This window comes from Lepidochelys kempii, chromosome 10 (assembly GCF_965140265.1).
Source record: "Lepidochelys kempii isolate rLepKem1 chromosome 10, rLepKem1.hap2, whole genome shotgun sequence".
Taxonomy (NCBI): Eukaryota; Metazoa; Chordata; order Testudines; family Cheloniidae; genus Lepidochelys; species Lepidochelys kempii.
In genome coordinates this window covers 24,073,254-24,091,563 of record NC_133265.1, presented here as the reverse complement: position 1 = coordinate 24,091,563, position 18,310 = coordinate 24,073,254, and the positions used below count along the sequence as shown (strand labels likewise).

Sequence of the window (18,310 nt, the reverse complement as noted above, 5' to 3'; positions counted from 1 at the left end):
TATCCTTCAAATCCCTTGGCATGTAACATGCCACCTTTAATTTGTACCATTTACATAAACAATGGCCAGTTTCCTTCCAGAAGCCACTTAAAGCTCAGAGGAAACCAGATCATTCATCACTTGATTTTGTCTCAAGTGATTTAGTTGTGTAGTTCTTGAACATTAGGAAGGGTTCAGATGAGAAGACTTCCATCCATCAATATTCAGACACTTCTGTATCTTGACTGTTTACTTGTCCAGATAGTACAGTAACCTATCCATTTTTTTTTTGTATCCTAGTTGTTCACTTTGTCTTGTCAGCCACCAACAACACTTTTCCAAGAGTTCTCTTCATGTTCGCAGTTGTACCCAGTTCTTTCAGCAATAGATTAACCCCTCGTTGTAGCCTGCCAAGCCAACAGCATGGCATTTGGCACTGTATTCAATGTTGGCTCTCCCCTTGCTATTTCAAAATGGAATACTGTATTGTAACTAGTAGACAGTTTTTCAACAAACACATTATTGGACAGGGAATAACTTGCCCCTGCATGACATGTTAGCAGCAGTATAGGGATCAATACCAGTCCCTTACTCTTACTAAGAAAATAAGGCAGCTTCAGCCTCCTGACTTGTTTTCTGTTATTTAAGTGTAAGACAATACAGGAAAAACTAAGTTTTGCTTGTTGTTCAGATTAGCAAGTAGAAGACAGTCCATCTCTGCTAATGCAGGACTTCTCTGCAAAAGAATTACCACTGCTTTCCAGTCTAGATGCCATCTCTGGTGATATAACTCTTTCCACTGAGAGACTTCTCCCTGTCAGGAAGTTTCCTGATATTCAGCCTAAATTTCTCATCTTAATTCCATTACTCCTATTTGGAACACCCTTTTAAGACCTCTACAACTTTAACTCCATGATGTTTATCACTTAGGTTTTTCTCTCCTTCTGTATCAACTGTTCCTCCCCCTTCATATGGCAAGTGTTTTTTTGGTTGGTTTGTTTGTTTTTTACTGAAGTTCAAAGCTTGGATGTATCTACCTTGACCTCCTTCATTGAATAAAGCCTGAGTTCTGGAAGGCAACTTCAGCATCCCACCCTTTGCTTGTCAAACTCTTCCACTATTTGTCAATTCTTCATTTTCTGGGACCAAAAGATTTCTACCAAGGAAAGATGTTCTACTTATTTTATCCTGTGTTCACTGCATTTAGGTGATGGTAATTTTACCCTGCAATGTCAACTCCTGTCCTCTGCCTATTAATCACAAACTAGCTCTTCATATCATTTCCATCTGGGCTATGTACTCAGGAGAAAGCAAGAGTACCCCTGAGTTTTTAGAATACACAGAATCCAAAATTCAGAGATACAGTATCTCTGTGCAGTCTTCTCAGAGTTTCAAATTCTAATCCACGAGCAGTTGTATGGAAGCTTAAAACCCTTGAGTATTCCGACTTTATGGCAGCAGCCAGATCATGTCCATGCATCTCCAAATCAAGGTGATTATCCCAATTTCATAGGGACATTGAATAGTTTGAATAACTGAGCGAATTCAGTGTAAGATAGGGAGAGGATCTTACCCTAACTTGTTGTTCAGCATCTGGTTAAGAACTTCCCAACCATTTGAGATTTGTTAGAGTGCAGGAAGAAGAGCAAATGTCCAAATTTTAACTCATGATTTCAAGCCTTAGCTGTATTTTCTACGTCATTATAGCTCAAAACTGAATCAGGAGAAGCCTGTTTCATTTTTTAGGAACTCCGAGTACTGTCAAAGCTACATGTTTTTAAGTTAGAAGAAAAAACTTTGTATGGATTGGCATGAGAGGTTTGTTACCTTATGATGTATCACAAGATTTTTGATTTAATCACAATAACTTATTTTACTCAGAGTTCTTGTGCAACATCTCATGGCATCTTGTGACATATCACATGGTAACATAGAAGCCAGTTCAGGTTTTCATTGTACCTTTGTCCCTAAACTTGTATAAAATTCACTGGTTTGTAAGAACAGACTGGAAACTTACATTTTTTTAAAATCTAGTATGCAGGACTTCTTTTCCATGGCCAATAATCTTCAGTTAGAAAAGTAAAATAAGCTGGTTCAGTTAGTGGATTTTTTTTTTTCAAACTAGCAAAAGCTTTCTCTGCACACTTGTCAACCTGCTGAGGCCTAAACATGGGACAATATGCAAGACACAAAATTCAGGAAACTTAATACTGTTAGATTAATTCCTTTAGTGAAAAGAATTAACTTCAGTTTCATTAGCTGAAGCTATTTAACATTACATTTGCAGGGTGCAATTTTGGGACTAAATTGAGCATCATTCTTTAAGATGAGGGACAGATAAAGAAGAGACTCTGAATGCTTTTCCACTTGGATAAATGTGTCAGACTTTTTAAACAGGCTAGACTATTAAAATAAGCATCATAAAACCAAATAAATAGAAGTGCCTCTCAGATGTTCTTTGGGACACTGCCTAGCACATTCTGCAGTTATTTTCTCCTTCAAAGTATGCAGCTACAACAGATTCCAGGCAGTGGAAAAAACAGGCCTACTATTTGCTTAAGTTGTTCATTAGCCAGCTGTGATGATTGAAAGTATTCTGGCAAGTATAAACTGTGATTGGGCGTCTGTGATAAATTGAGGGGGGTGGGGAGAGCTCCCTTTTATAGACACTCACCCAGCCAGTTAGCTGTAAAATCCCTCTTAGTAGCTGTTCTCTAATTGCTCTACCTGTAAAGGGTTAAAAAGTCTCACTGCTATGCATAGATAAAAGGAAGTGAGTGGGCACCTGGCCAAAAGAGCCAATGGGAAGGCTAGAACTTTTTAAAATGGAGAAAAGACTCCCCTTTTGTCTGTCTGTCGGTCGTTCTCCCGGGGAGAGGCAGACAGGGCAGCAGCTATGCAATAAGAAGCTTGGGCCAGGTATGAAAAATCATCAGTATCATACCTAGAAACTACTCATTTAAAACTCCAGCAATGTAAGTAGATCAGGAAATGTCTAGGAAGACGTGATTAGGTTTATCCCTTTTATTTCATTATGGCTTGTGGACTGCTCTGTGCTAGCCCCAGGTGCTTTTGTTTTGCTTGTAAACTTTAAGCTGGACCTCAAGAAAGCTAGTCTTGGTGCTTAATCCTTGTAGTTGCTCTTTTAATATCTAGCAACAGTCTGAGTTCCCAGATGTATTTTTCTCTCTCTTTTTTTAAATAATAAAATGTACCTTTTTTAAGAACAGGATTGGATTTTTGTGCCCTAAGAGGTTTGTGCACTTGTTGTTTAATTAGCTGGTGGCAACAGCTATTTTTATTTTTATTTTTCCTCAGCTCTTCCCCAGAGGGGTGGTGAAAGGGCTTGAGGGTACCCCACAGGACGGAGTTCCCAAGTACACCTTTCTGGGCTCTCAAAGAGGTTCTGCACTTGAATGGTAGCAGCATTTACCAATCCAAGGTCAGAGAAGCTGTAAACTTGCAAGTTTAATACGAGCCTGGAGTGGTCAGTATTAATTTTTAGAACCCTTGCGGGCCCCCACGTTCTGCACTCGAAGAGCCAGAGTGGGGAATCAGCCTTGAAAGCCTCCATGATAACTTTGAACAAGCCAAGGATTGAAGTGTTAGTGGTTCTACTTTAATTAGCCTTCAATGGTATTAAAAATTTGACTGAATGTAATTATTTTGTACTCATTAGTATTTGTCAGAGTGTAAATTAAATCCATAATAATAGGAGAAATTTAGCCAAGAATGAAATTCTGGTCCAATTCTTCCTCCCCTCTCCCTGCTATGCTGGTGTGAATCCAGAATGTGAGATTTACACTGGTGTAACAGAAGCATTTGGCCCCTTTACCCATTTCTAAGTATTCCAGGAGTGGTCCTGTTAAGACATGTTCCTGCCCCAAAGTTCATATCTACTCTTTTTTCTCAGTCATTCAACCCTTACCCATGAGTAAATCCAGTCAGGGTTAGATTAAGGTAATCAACATAAGGTAAACCACGTACACCCTCAATGGCTCTGTTCTCCACTTAGTGGCAACAGGGTCCCACCTCCATTCAGTGATTGCAGCAAGGACTCCATGCACCCTACCTACCCCTGTAGGCAGAGTATATCTATTTCGGAGGATGGGTGTGTGGGCCCTGCTCCATTCTCCTTCTCCTGCCACACAGCCCTTCACTGGGGTGATGTTAGCCCTTTCGGGTACAAGGGCAGGAACAAAACAGCCAAGTTCTAGTTAGGTGTTTAGCTATTGAATTAAGAAATTTACTTTTGGCAACTAGATTTTAACATGTTAGCCTGTGAATACTCTTCAAATTATTAGCCCTGAGGATATGTAAAGTTGTCAGGGAAATTAATACAATGTATTACACACATAAAGACATTGCCAAGAAACTGCAAGCTGGATTCTGTACTTGTATCAATAGTTCTCTGGTCAAAGAAGTGAGCTGCTATTGTTAGGTTTGTAGCAACCTGCTCATCACCTCTTTCTATAAAGTGTAGTTTTATGTTCTACAGAAGTTTTGTAATTAGTCTTGTCATAAATATAAAGGGAAGGGTAAACCCCTTTGAAATCCCTCCTGGCCAGGGGAAAGCTCCTCTCACCTGTAAAGGGTTAAGAAGCTAAAGGTAACCTCGCTGGCACCTGACCAAAATGACCAATGAGGAGACAAGATACTTTCAAAAGCTGGGAGGAGGGAGAGAAACAAAGGGTCTGTGTCTGTCTATATGCTGGTCTTTACCGGGGAAAGACCAGGAATGGAGTCTTAGAACTTTTAGTAAGTAATCTAGCTAGGTATGTGTTAGATTATGATTTCTTTAAATGGCTGAGAAAAGAATTGTGCTGAATAGAATAACTATTTCTGTCTGTGTATCTTTTTTTTGTAACTTAAGGTTTTGCCTAGAGGGGTTCTCTATGTTTTTGAATCTAATTACCCTGTAAGATATCTACCATCCTGATTTTACAGGGGGGATTTCTTTATTTCTATTTACTTCTATTTTTTATTAAAAGTCTTCTTGTAAAACATTGAATGCTTTTTCATTGTTCTCAGATCCAAGGGTTTGGGTCTGTGGTCACCTATGTAAATTGGTGAGGCTTTTATTCCAACATTTCCCAGGAAAGGGGGGGTGCAAGTGTTGGGAGGATTGTTCATTGTTCTTAAGATCCAAGGGTCTGGGTCTGTAGTCACCTAGGCAAATTGGTGAGGCTTTTTACCAAACCTTGTCCAGGAAGTGGGGTGCAAGGTTTTGGGAAGTATTTTGGGGGGAAAGACGCGTCCAAACAGCTCTTCCCCAGTAACCAGTATTAGTTTGGTGGTGGTAGCGGCCAGTCCAAGGACAACGGGTGGAATATTTTGTACCTTGGGGAATTTTTGACCTAAGCTGGTAAAGATAAGCTTAGGAGGTTTTTCATGCAGGTCCCCACATCTGTACCCTAGAGTTCAGAGTGGGGGAGGAACCTTGACAAGTCTAATTTGAAAAATTAAAAATGTCCTTACCAACTAATAAAAATGGCCATACTGGGTCAGACAAATGGTCCATCTAAGCTAGGATCTTGTCTCTGACAGTGGCCAGTGGCAGATGCTTCAGAGGGAATGAACAGAAGAGGACAACTCTGCGTGATCCTTCCCCTGTCAGCAAGTCTCAGTTTCTGGCAGCCAGAGATTTTTGGGACACATGCAGCATGGGGACTTAAGCTGGCTTAACTATGTGACTCGGGGTGTGGATTTTCCACACCTGAGTGATGTAGCTGGGTTGATCTCATTTTCTAGTGTAGCTCAGCCCTGTATAGCCTCCACTCTGCTGGACTTCTGGCTGCACATCTCCTACTCTTAGAAGGGTTTTCTGGGTGGGGGTGGGTTTTTTTTGCAGGGAGGGGATGTGAATGGGTGTCCCCCACTCCCATACAAGGCCTAAGTAGGCAAAAAAAGCCAATTAATCCTGTGACAGGCTGCACCTGGAAGAGAGTCAGGGCTGAGAAGGTCTAACTGACGTTGAAGCCCCACTCAGCAGGGGAAGCCTGAGCAGTATAAAACCAGTATAAAGCGCAAGAAGGAGCAGCAAGAAGGAACCCTGCAGTCCTAGTCTCACTAGAGTAGTGGGGAGTTGGTAACAGATGGGGGAGGGTCACTTAGTCTCTCCTCCTTGTTAGCCTGGAGAACTCCCTTGCAAAACTTCCCTGTTTGCTGCTCCTGTTTACAAGCCAATGTAACACCCCCATTTCTATAATCTTCCTTTTGCCTACTTGATTCCCAGACAATTGAACATACTGGAGAACTTAGGAACAGTGAATGGTTTAAATGTGGTGCACATGCCAACCATATTCTGAACTAACTCTTTGTAACACTGCATAAAACTGTCAAACACCCATGTGACGCTGTACCCTAACTGATTTGAAGTGATTCTGATTTAGTGATTGTGCTCCACACAGCTGAAAGGGGGACTGCTGAGGTACACCCTGGATCCTTCACTAAGGAGACAAGCTAACAGTGTTTGTGTCTTATGAACAGAGGGTCACAGCCAAGCCTGGCTGTAACACACTGGAAGGACTTTTGTGTCTTACAGAACGTTGCTCCCCCAAAGTATCTAGTTAAGTCAGTCTAGGTTCTAGAATGGATGTTTCATTTCATGTGTAACCATTTGATACTTCTTCTTGCTATCACTTGAATCTCTACACTTTATTCAATAAACTGTTACATATGTTTACAGCAAAAAAATGTAAGTACTCTGCATTATGTGGCACAGTGATCTGAGGCGAAACTGGCAAGCCGGGGTGTACTGCTTCTTTGGTAGCAGCAAATATGTGAATACTGCGAGTGTCCAGTGGAAGAGGGGTTGGACGCTCCAGGAATGCTCAGGGGTTAGAGTATGCTCATCTCTAACCTACAGAGAGAAAGAGGGGGGCCTGCATAGGCCTGCAGGGCAATACTTGTGTTGCCCTCAACAATCCATTGTCTTTACTCATACACAAGGACCCCTCCTGCTGTTTTTTTTTTCTGTCAATTTCCTCTTGAAGATTTCATAATCTCTTGATTAGCATTTGGCTCAGTATGCCAACAGGCATTCACTGTCAGACATACAATGTCCAGTACACACTACCGGACAGAGAGAGAGAAGCGTCCTGTCTGGGACATATTACCTCCTGGTTACCTGCCTTAACATAATTTTCAGAACAGACAGTCCTCGACTTTTCTGACATTTGACTTATGATGCACGGTACTTACGACATTTCTGAATTGACACCCTGATTCAACTTACAACAATTGGTTTTGACTTTGACACTTGGTCCTGCAATGGAGTGGACTGCAGTTCCGAGTTATGACCTTTCAACTTATGATGCAATTTTCAGGAACCAATTGTGTCATAAGTCTGAGGACTGCCTGTATAGACAATGCTTTTTAAATAGTATCCATATACACATTTTGCAGTGATTAAGATGAATAGGGGGCTACTGGCTCCTGTAAAATTCTATACACCGTCTATGCACTCTGCCAGTTGGCACCCAGAGGTTCTTGGGTCACAAATACATTGAAATCTCTTCATGATCAAATTGAGCAAAACTGATGTTTTAACTGTAATGAGGTCCAAAATCACTACTATTTAAAAAGAAAAAAGCAACAGATTTATTCAGTGCACAAACAACCTATCTTCCAAGGACAGAACAAGTTCTACTAGGCACTTTAATTCCATGGCAGGTCAGTCAGGTTATACCAGCAATTTACCCCCACATGCTTTAAAATCCTTCTCTTGGATTGCAGTGACCCACAGGCCTCTAAATTCCTTCCTATCTTTGGAAGAAATCACATACGTTGTTCCTGCTCCTTCAACCTACAGTCCCACTGATTAATATAAAGAGAAAACAAAGTATTTTAGAAATTCAATTTTGAACTATATAGCCGGGTGATCAATATGAGTGGTGGTACCTAAAACTGATCACTAACACAAATCAACCATCTCAAAGAAACTGTAGAATTTCTTAGGTTTATATTTTTGGGGAGGGGTCTTCTCCATTTTTAAAGGAGCTCCAAAGGTTTCCTTCCACATCTTGCATTTTGGTCACCAGGTCTCATGAAGAAGTATGTGGGACTCTATGGAATCTTCTGGCATAGTTGTCTTTCTAACATTGAGGAGCAAGAGACTTGAGGCCAGTTTTACTGAAGTTGGAGCAGGGAAATTGGGGAGTAGCTGTAACTCCCCAAAAGCTCCAGAAAAGCCTTGTGAGTGCCAGTTCATGGAGGGAGTGAATGAATCCATGCATGTCCTAGTCCCACTCTGACTGGGAAGGAGCTTGGCCACTTTTTTTGGTGTGACTGGCCCCTCTTTCAGAATCTCCCCAGTGCAAAGTGTCAGGCTTTGTTCTATCAGGCCCTCCAGCAGTGTCTATGTTGGCAGAAATCTGGGGTCAGTCTGGCTCAGTGAACTCTTCAGAATACTACTGAAAAGGCTGACCAAATTACTTTTGTTGCCCTAATTCTAGACACATTTGTAAGAGTACAGCTCAACAAATGACCTCTACTGAAAACAGACTGCCATTTATTCAAACTGTTATTCCAGATGCACTGGAACAGCTAGTGTGACTTATGCTGTTCCACCTAATTAGCCAAAAACAAAAGAAGAGTCTGTCTTTCCAAATTAAGCAAAATGCATCTAATTCAGTACAAGAGAAAGATATAATTGTTTTAACTTTGGCCAATGATATATAATATTGATAGCTATCTAATACTTTATGCTCATGAATATAACAGTTTCAAACTGTTTTGATTTTGGTTTAGAATCAGACACTAATTCTGTAGATAATGAGAATTTTTGCTTTCAGCTAATGTAAAATTTACAACTAAACTGCCAAGAACAAGGGTGATAAATACATCTATTACCTGCAAAACAATCAGCCATAAACTGAAGAGAGCAGATTCTTCAACTGCTAATATTTCATTCCATAGTGATCCTGTCAGGGCCATGAGTTATTGTAACATATGATTGGAATTAAAATTCAATTGAGAACAAGCAGCTTTATTCTTAGTGATTATTTCTTCTCATCTTGATTTTGATCTGGTGCAATTGAAAGTGAAACTTGTGGCTGTCATGCGGTCAGGCTGTTCCAGAAGATGCATTACAAATATTTTGTTTGGCAAACTAATGGACCATTCATTAGGCAGAGATCGATCCTGTTCTGTATAGCTGTCATACTAATGTGGGCTGATGAGTCTGAAAGTGAGTATAATATGCTGCTTTTCATTGTTGATCAAGATTGAAAATAAGGTTGTGGATTTTCAATCCCATTTAGGAAGATCTGGCATGCATTTTTACAGCCATTCCACAGGAGTATGTGGTATCCTCTGAAGTAATCATAGAATCATAGAATATCAGGGTTGGAAGGGACCTCAGGAGGTCATCTAGTCCAACCCCCTGCTCAAAGCAGGACCAATCCCCAATTTTTGCCCCAGTTCCCAAATGGCCCCCTCAAGGATTGAACTCACAACCCTGGGTTTAGCAGGCCAATGCTCAAACCACTGAGCTATCCCTCCCCCCAAATAGTCGTCTCTATGTAATCAGTTGCTTCAGAGAACCCAGGCTGCAAATAAGCAGAATACTCAGGCATCTACAAAATTCAGGAGGAACTTCTTTCAAACCTGCACTCATGTAATATTTAAGAGATGCACAATCAAATTTTAGAGAGGGAAGTCTCTATGCATCCTGTTAACAAGCAGTTGCTGTCAACTGCATATTAATGAATGCAGCAACTTCAACACCTGGAAAGATACTAGGACCAATTATTAAACAATTAATCTGTAAGTACCTAGAGGATAATAAGGTGATAAGAAAAAGCCAGCATACATTTGTCAAGAGTAACTCATACCAAACCAGCCTAGTTTCCTTCTTGACAGGATTGCTGGCCTAGTAGATGGGGGGGATGCAGTAGAGGTCATATCTTAATTATTAGTAAGGCTGTTGCCATTCTCATAAGCCAACTAGGGAAATGTGGTCTAGATAAAATTACTATAAGATGAGTGCACAACTGGTTGAAAGACCATACTCAAATAGTAGCTATCAGTGGTTTTCTGTTAAACTGAGAGGGTGTATCTAGTGGGGTCCCAAAGGGGGTTAGTACTGGGTCTGGTGCTAGTCAAAATTTTCATTAATGGCTTGGACAATAGAGTGGAGAATATGCTTCTGAAAATTGCAGATGACACCAAGGTGGGAGGGGTTGCAAGAACTTTGCAGGACAGGATTAGAATTCAAAACTTTGACAAATTGAAGAATTGGGTCTGAATTCAACAAGATGAAATTCTAGAGACAAGTTCAAAGAAGGAAAAATCAAATTTATTCCCCATTTTATAGCTATGACTGGCAAGGTGGTAATACTGCTGGAAAGGATCTCCAGGTAATGGTGGATCACAAATTGAATAGGAGCCAACAATATGATACAGCTGTGTGAAAGGCTCATATCATTCTGGGGTGTATTGTATGTAAGATAATTGTTCCTCTTTACGCCACACTGTGCAGTCAAATTGGAGAGAGTCCAGAGGATAGCAACAAAAAATAAGATTTTTCTAAATCTTACCTATGAGGAAAAGTTAAAAAAAAACTGCATGTGTTTAGTCTTGAGAAGTTTCAAGAGACCTGATAAGTCTTCAAATATGTTAAGGGCGGTTAAAAAGAGGCCAGTGATCAGTTGTCTATATCTACTGAAGTCAGGAGAAGAAGTAATGGAGTTAATCTGCAGCAAGGGAGATTTAGGTTAGATATTAGGAGAAACTTTCTAACTACAAAGGTTATAAAGACTCTAGAATAGTCTTCCAAAGAAGGTTGTGGCATCCCCATCTTTGTCAGCTTTTAAGAACAGGTTTGACAAACACGTATCAAGGATGGTCAAGATCAATGGCTCTCAACCTTTCCAGATTACTGGACCCCTTTCAGGAGTCTGATCTGTCTTGAGTACCCTCAAGTCTCACTTCACTTAAAAACTACTTACTTACAAAATCAGACATAAAAATACAAAAGTGACACAGCACAGTATTATAGAAAAATTGCTTACTTTTTCATTTTTACCATATAATTATAAAATAAATCAGTTGGAATATAAATATTGTTCTTGCATATCAGTGTATACTGTATGTTATATACAGCAGTATAAACAAGTCATTGTATGAAATTTTAGTTTGTACTGACTTCACTAGTGCTTTTTATATAGCCTGCGGTAAAACTAGGCAAATATCTAGATGAGGTGATGTGCCCCCTGGAAGACCTCTGTGTACCTCTAGAGGTATGCATACCCCTGGTTGGGAACCACTGGTCTAGGTTTACTTGGTCCTGCCTCAGTGCAGGTGAACATTTCTTGTTGGCAGCATGAACAGAGAGTTAGTAGCTTCCTGAGTGTTACCTGGCTGAACTGGGGACGGCTTTGGAACATTCTTAGCAGCTATCTCCAAACAGGACAACCTCTAAAATTTACTACGGAGTGTTATGAGCAACATAAATTACTAAAGGCCATTTGCCTGAATCTGGCAATTAGTCCCTCTGGAGGAGAGAGGACAGCTCATCTGGAAAGAGGTACAAGCATGCAGCTGTAGGAAGGCAGATGGCTTTTAAAAACTCTAGTCTAGTTAAAGAGGAAAAAACATTTAACACCAGCAAGAATTTCATAAGCCAAAAATCTGTACTGAATTATGTTTAAATATTTTGTGCTTCCACTAGGGGGGGCACAGTAGTCAAGATCAGCCCGAGTTCTTGTTGGAGCGTAGCAAACCCTGCAGTGAATCACATAGAAAGAGACTATCCCAGAAAAAGTTTACAGTTGTATTGTCCAGGCTTTAAGTTACTTGCAATAAAGTGAATTTCAAGTTTCTTCTGCCCTCCCTCTCCGCCCCCAAGTTCCTCCTGGATTTTGATAGGCTGAGCAATATCTTCCGATGAAGACTCTCTTCATATTTTTTTAAAGTCTAAAATTTCAAAGCAAGATAGTTTGACAGAGAAACTAAAAGGTTTCCAAAGTGCTGCCTGATTCTCTGGGGAAGTGAATAGTTTTCAAGGCCACTCTAGGCAGAGTTTCACAGGAGAAGGGCAACACCTTTTAAAGTTTCAGAGTAGCAGCCGTGTTAATCTGTATTTCCAAAAAGAAAAGGAGTACTTGTGGCACCTTGGAGACTAACCAATTTATTGGAGCATGAGCTTTCATGAGCTACAGCTCACTTCATCGGATGAGCTGTAGCTCACGAAAGCTTATACTCAAATAAATTGGTTAGTCTCTAAGGTGCCACAAGTACTCCTTTTCTTTTTACCTTTTTAAGTGCCAGTTTTAGAAGGACCAGCTAAGCAGCAAAAGCCTAAACAAAAAGTATTTGTGGATGTCCCATTTTTAGAAATGTTTGTTCTAGACAAACCCCTGCTTTCTTGGTCTCTCCCTTTCTTTGCTGGAAAAGCAATTTCTCTCCCTCCAGCAGTGTAGAGATCCCTTTCCTCTCCCTCTCCACTAAATCCCATCTGGCAGCCAGCACTGCTTGCAAAACTTTCTCTCATAATAAAATGCAACACCCTCCACCAACCCCTCCCTCACTAACCAGCAAGGCTACTCACGGGCTGCTTGTGTCCTCAGGAGTTGCCCAGAGATCTGAGCAGGGAGATGGTGGCGAGCAAGGCAGATCCGAGGGGAAGATGCTGCAGGACTCTGGGTTGTTTTGAAGGTCTGGCTCTCTCCAGCCCTCCCTCCCTGGATGAATGATGTCAGAAGCAAACTGGGTGTGGAAAGAAAATAATTTTCAAAAGAGCCTCTCAACTGCCTGGAAATGCGGAGGGGGGTGTGTGTGGAGGGAAACCTGGAACAAACTTTTCCCGCCCGTTTCAATCTCTGAACACATACAGATAGTTAGGTCTCCCTTTCCTGCATGTTAATGGCTAGGCTTGGCTTCCAAACTCTTTGTATTGGGGGGTCACAGACAGCTCCTGAGGACTAGAATTTCTAATTTCAGTCTCCACTGAGACTTGAAGGATTTCCCCTCTTTACCTCCCCCTCCCTCTCTTTTTTTTTTTTTTTTAATATTGCCAGCCTAATAAATTGGCTTTGTCCAAGAGGAACGAGAAAGGTGGGATGCTACAATAATCACCCATGAGATTAGGGAGAGTGCACACACGGGCCTAGGTTTCCCTTTTAAAAAAGCTGTGGGATTTGCAAATAAATTACTGTTTGTTTCTGCAGTTTAACAGAGACATTCTCCACCCAGGGCACACATACCCCTGCGGGTACTCAGGGGTACATCAACTCATTTAGATATTTGCCTAGTTTTACAACAGGCTACAAAAAAGCACTAGGAAGTCAGTGCAAACTAAAATTTCATACAATGACTTGTTTATACTTCTCTGTATACTATACATTGAAATATTCCAGTCCATTTATTTATGGTTATATGGTAAAAACACTTACTCTTTTTCAGTAAGTGTGCTGTGATACTTTGTATTTTTGTCTGATTTTTGTAAGCAAGTAGTTTTTAAGTGAGATGAAACTTTGGGGTATGCAAGACGAATCACACTCCTTAAAGACTAGGGACCGAATGGCTAGGCAGCAGTTCTGCAGAAAAGGACCTAGGGGTTACAGTGGATCAGAAGCTGGATATGAGTCAACAGTGTGCACTTGTTGCCAAGAAGGCTAACAGAATTTTGGGCTGTATAAGTAGGGGCATTGCCAGCAGATTGAGGAACTTGATCATTCTCCTTTATTTGACTTTGGTGAGGCCTCATCTGGAGTACTGCATCCAGTTTGGGGCCCCACACTACAAGAAGGAAAAATTGGAAACAGTCCAGCGGAGGGCAACAAAAATTATTAGGGGGCTGGAGCACATGACTTATGAGGAGAGGCTGAGGGAACTGGGATTGTTTAGTCTGCAGAAGAGAAGAATGAGGGGGGATTTGATACTGCTTTCAACTACCTGAAGGGGGGTTCTAAAGAGGAGAGATCTAGACTGTTCTGAGTGGTACCAGATGACCGAACAAGGAGTAATGGTCTCAAGTTGCAGTTTAGGTTGGATGTTAGGAAAAACTTTTTCACTAGGAGGGTGGTGAAGCACTGGAAGGGGTTACCTAGGGAGGTAGTGGAATCTCCTTCCTTAGAGGTTTTTTAAGGTCAGGCTTGACAAAGCCCTGGCTGGGATGATTTCGTTGGGGATTGGCCTAGCTTTGAGCACCCGGTTGGACTAGATGGCCTCCTGAGGTCCCTTCCAACCTTGATATTCTATGAAAGAGGTACAGTACCGTGGAAAGGAGACCCAGGGCTGGATCAAGGCCACACACACAGACCCCTGGGGCCCTGCACCATAGCACTAACCCCACTGGAGTGGAAGTAGTGGCAGGCTCTACTCATGCACGGAGGTTCCGACTGCTGTGCAGACTGACAACACTCTTTGCATGAAGTGTAATTACAGTCAAGGCTGTCTCAAGACATTAGCAAGACAAGGGGAGTGAGGGTTAGGGACCCACTTCTGTTAGTGAGACAGACAAGCTTTCAAGTCACACAGACATTTTCTTCATGTCACAGAGGGGCTCCTAGCCTCACAGAAAAATGCATGGTGGAGCAGATTAGTTAGCATGTTAGACGCTAAAAATCATGGACTGAATAGACACTGGATCTATGGATTATTACAACAATCTGTAACCCACTAAACCCTCTCTTTCTGTTCTGTGCCTGCAGAGGTGCTAATGGGCCACTCTATGAATGGTCCCTTACAATATGCGCTAACTACTTTATGCTGAACAATCTGTTCCACATTGCATTTTGTTGGGTGTACCTTTCCCAGACTCCGGGAATAGCTCTGTGTGGCTCAAAAGCTTCTATGTCACCAACAGATGATGGTTCAATAACAAGTATTACCTCGCCCACCTTACACCACTCCTTTTGTTACTCTGGGGGTGCCCACCCTCAACCCTCTGCTCCTCATCTCCATCTAGGTGGGGTCTTTGCATATGAAGGGAGGACTTGGGCCTCCTCCACCTAAGTGTATTATTTCCCCACCATCTTTACAGCAAAACGTGGTGTGGGGGGGAGGCTGCCAGTCTAGCAAAGCCATAATGGGTTGACAGCAGTAAGGCTTCCCCCAGCACAGTCCTCTACTTGCCTGACTGGGCCTCCCCATGCACCTGTTGTGAGAAGGGAGGGGAAGTAATATTTTCCCCTGGGTGGAATGAATGAATACCTGTGCTGAGCTCCAACACCTGCGAGTGCGTACTCCACCACCCCCTCCTTCTGCCCTTCCAGTCATGTATGCAACTGAAAGGGCAGCTGGAATGAGGGAGGAGAGAGGCTGTGCTCTTTGGTTTCAAGCAATTGATTCCCCAGAGGAAGAGGAAGAACAGCAGAAAGGGGCTGCCCTGAAGCTCTCCTCTCCCCTCTCCCCCATGCTGGGACTTGGTGCTGGAGCTGCAGCAGATGAGAAGGGAGTCTCCTAGCAGCTGCAAGCTGCAGCAGGAGGAAGAACCCTTCCCTGGCATGCGGAGCAACAGCATGCAAAGGCCTGCCTCGGGGGCAGCCCAGCAGGAAGTAAAACCTGTCCTGGGCAGGAGGTAATGCTGAGCTCCCTGGGGCAGGTACTGCTGAGTGTTGGATCCACTACCAGCTGGTGAGCAACTGCACAGCGAGGATACAACTTGCAAGGTAACCGAATGAGACTTCAGCCTCTCACCTCTACCTTACCCAAGGAGAGGGCCCTGAGTGAAGGAGCTGCAGTTGTGTCAGTTTCTCCTGCCCCCGAGGGAGGGGGGGAAAGGAGCTGAAATAGCACTGGTGCAAGACTGTCTTGTACAACACTATAGGCCATGTTGTGCTCATTTACCCCGGCTTCTTCCCCCTACTGGGTTGTATGTCAGGTTGCAGTCTGGCCCCATGTAGTGAGGTTAAAGCAGAACTGTTATGTCTCTGGAGCTATATAATTTTATTTTCTGAGAGCCCACAGGTTCTGAGAAACAAGGTGGGTGAGGTAATATCTTTTATTGCACCAACTTCTGCTGATGAGAGAATCTTTTGGGTTGCACAGAGCCCTTCTTCAGGTCCTCGAAAGCTCCCCTCTCTCTCGCCAACAAAAGTTGGTCCAATAAAGGATATCTCTTCACTCACCTTTGTCTCTCTCCTATCCTGGGACCAACGCAGCTCCACCAACACTGCATACGTGGATACTGTTGTTTTTTCCAAAAACTGAAGCATTGTCCATATTCCATTTTAGGGGGAAATTCCCTGGGGTAGAGTTTACGGTTTTATTTAAAGCAAACAAGCAGCATAATAAATCATCGTGACTGATCCATTGAGCAATCACTTATCAGTGATAGATCCTTATCAGTGATTGCTCAATTATGTCAACCCTAGTGACTTTTTTAAACCTTAAATGATATTTTGCCATTATTGGCCAAAGGAGCAGCTCCTGCAATACTTAGTATTTATATGCTGTCTGACTGTTACGGTGCTTGAAAGCATCCACAAAGAGGAAGCGCCTCTAATGGTTAAAGCAAGGGACTGGAAGTTAAAATGCCTGTGTGCTATTCCCCAGCTCTGTTACTTTGCTGCAACCTTTGGGGAAGACACTTATTCTCCATGTCTCAGTTTCAAGTTGGGATTGTTCACCTACCTCTCAAAAATGAGGTGAGTTAATGTTTGTGAAGCTTGTCAGAATATATGGATGTTAGGTGCTTTGTAACCATGCTGAAGAGTACTATTCACAGTTAAAGTGGGCCAAGCCTCTCTATCAGCCTTTAGGATTTGTTCCTTGGCTCAGACATTTCACCAAGAAATGTCTTAATTCTGATGGATGTATTCAAATGTCCCACTAAATATTTGTAAAAACAAAAGGAGTACTTGTGGCATCTTAGAGACTAACACATTTATTAGAGCATAAGCTTTCGTGAGCTACAGCTCACTTCATCGGATCATTGATGAAGTGAGCTGTAGCTCACGAAAGCTTATGCTCAAATAAATTGGTTAGTCTCTAAGGTGCCACAAGTACTCCTTTTCTTTTTATGGATACAGACTAACACGGCTGCTACTCTGAAACTAAATATTTGGCCATTGTTGTGCCTTCAGTCAGAGCATCTCCAAGAACATTTCCCTACCAGTAATGTAATCTACAGCTGACTATTAGAGACAGTGAAGCATAGTTTGCTCAAGTGACTCTTAAGATCACCACAAGTCAGTGACAGAGCGGGGTACAGAACCCAGGTTTTCTGACGTACCATCTCTTGCTTTCATCAGTAAGCACCACTGCTTCCTTTAATGCACAGAACCTTTCACCTAGTGGATGGGGTGATGACTTCTGTAACCATATCATTAACATGGTGACTACTACTTTCGTGCAATGTTTTACATATTTTCCCCCCCTGGGTAATGCCAACTGCCAAACAGGACAAGGAGAGATACCAGTGCTGCTGTACAAGAGTCACTTTCACATACTAAGCTTTTAAGCAAATCTGAAGATATCTCCTGGACATAGTGTTAATTGAACCATGGTAAAAAGTCTTTACTCCATGGATTCATTATAAATAGCTATGACACTCATGACATTTTGAATACACACTTTCTCCTCAATCTTCTCTAAATGGTTACATCTAATTAAACAGAGAAGGTTAATGAGAATCCACTAGGAAAGTTCAAATCCAGAAGAGGTGAAATCAGGTCTAAAGCTAGCCCTTAACTTGATGACTGTACTGTAGCCACAACCAATTTTTGGAGTTTTCTTTATTATGTATGCTCATGAAAGACTTCTTTTGTCTATTTTAATCTGCAATATTCAACAATAAGGTACAATATCTTACCCTTGCCTCTCCATGCAACTTGGCTTCTACACATATTTGGGCATAAGACTAATCATTGTGTCCTGTTGGCAGTATTAAAATCATTCTTCCTGTACTTTGAATAGCATGCGTACATCTAACATCCCATCTTGGTATCAAGATCATTGGGTCTCTGTCCAACAGGGAAAAGTGCTAACTCTCAGCCATACGCCACTCCATCTTCTCTGCTTTCCCCTTCAGTAAAGGTGGATCAAGATATGATTAAGAACAAGTAGGAGCTCCAGTATTGGCTTCCAAGTAGGACCTGAAAGGGAAAAGGTTATTCCATCCTTTCAAACATACAAGTCAGAATATTAGTATCCTTGAATGTTACAGGCATGACACTAGGAAATTCTGCTACCAATACAACAAATTATAATATGAGTATTTAGGGGTATTGCTTGAGCTACCGTTTTTGTATTAAATCAAAACTCTAGTCTCAAAACTGGAGATAACTGCTTTCCCATTCAGATTGTTATAACCTAGGTCTGTTTGTTATGTGCTTTCATTTTCCCTGCAAATTGAGTACATGTCAGATTCCTGTACTGAGTA

At 41.9% G+C, this 18,310-nt stretch overlaps 1 protein-coding gene across 1 annotated transcript in view; it reads right to left on the bottom strand.

Annotated features, from left to right (window-relative positions):
• The window catches only part of EMP2 (epithelial membrane protein 2), a 30,451-nt gene extending 17,818 nt beyond the window's left edge, over positions 1–12,633 (bottom strand). The window contains exon 1 of the mRNA XM_073362466.1: positions 12,533–12,633. The gene's annotated coding sequence lies outside the window, so the exon portion shown is untranslated. The remainder of the gene's footprint in view (positions 1–12,532) is intronic.
• Between the last annotated feature and the right edge of the window lie 5,677 nt (positions 12,634–18,310).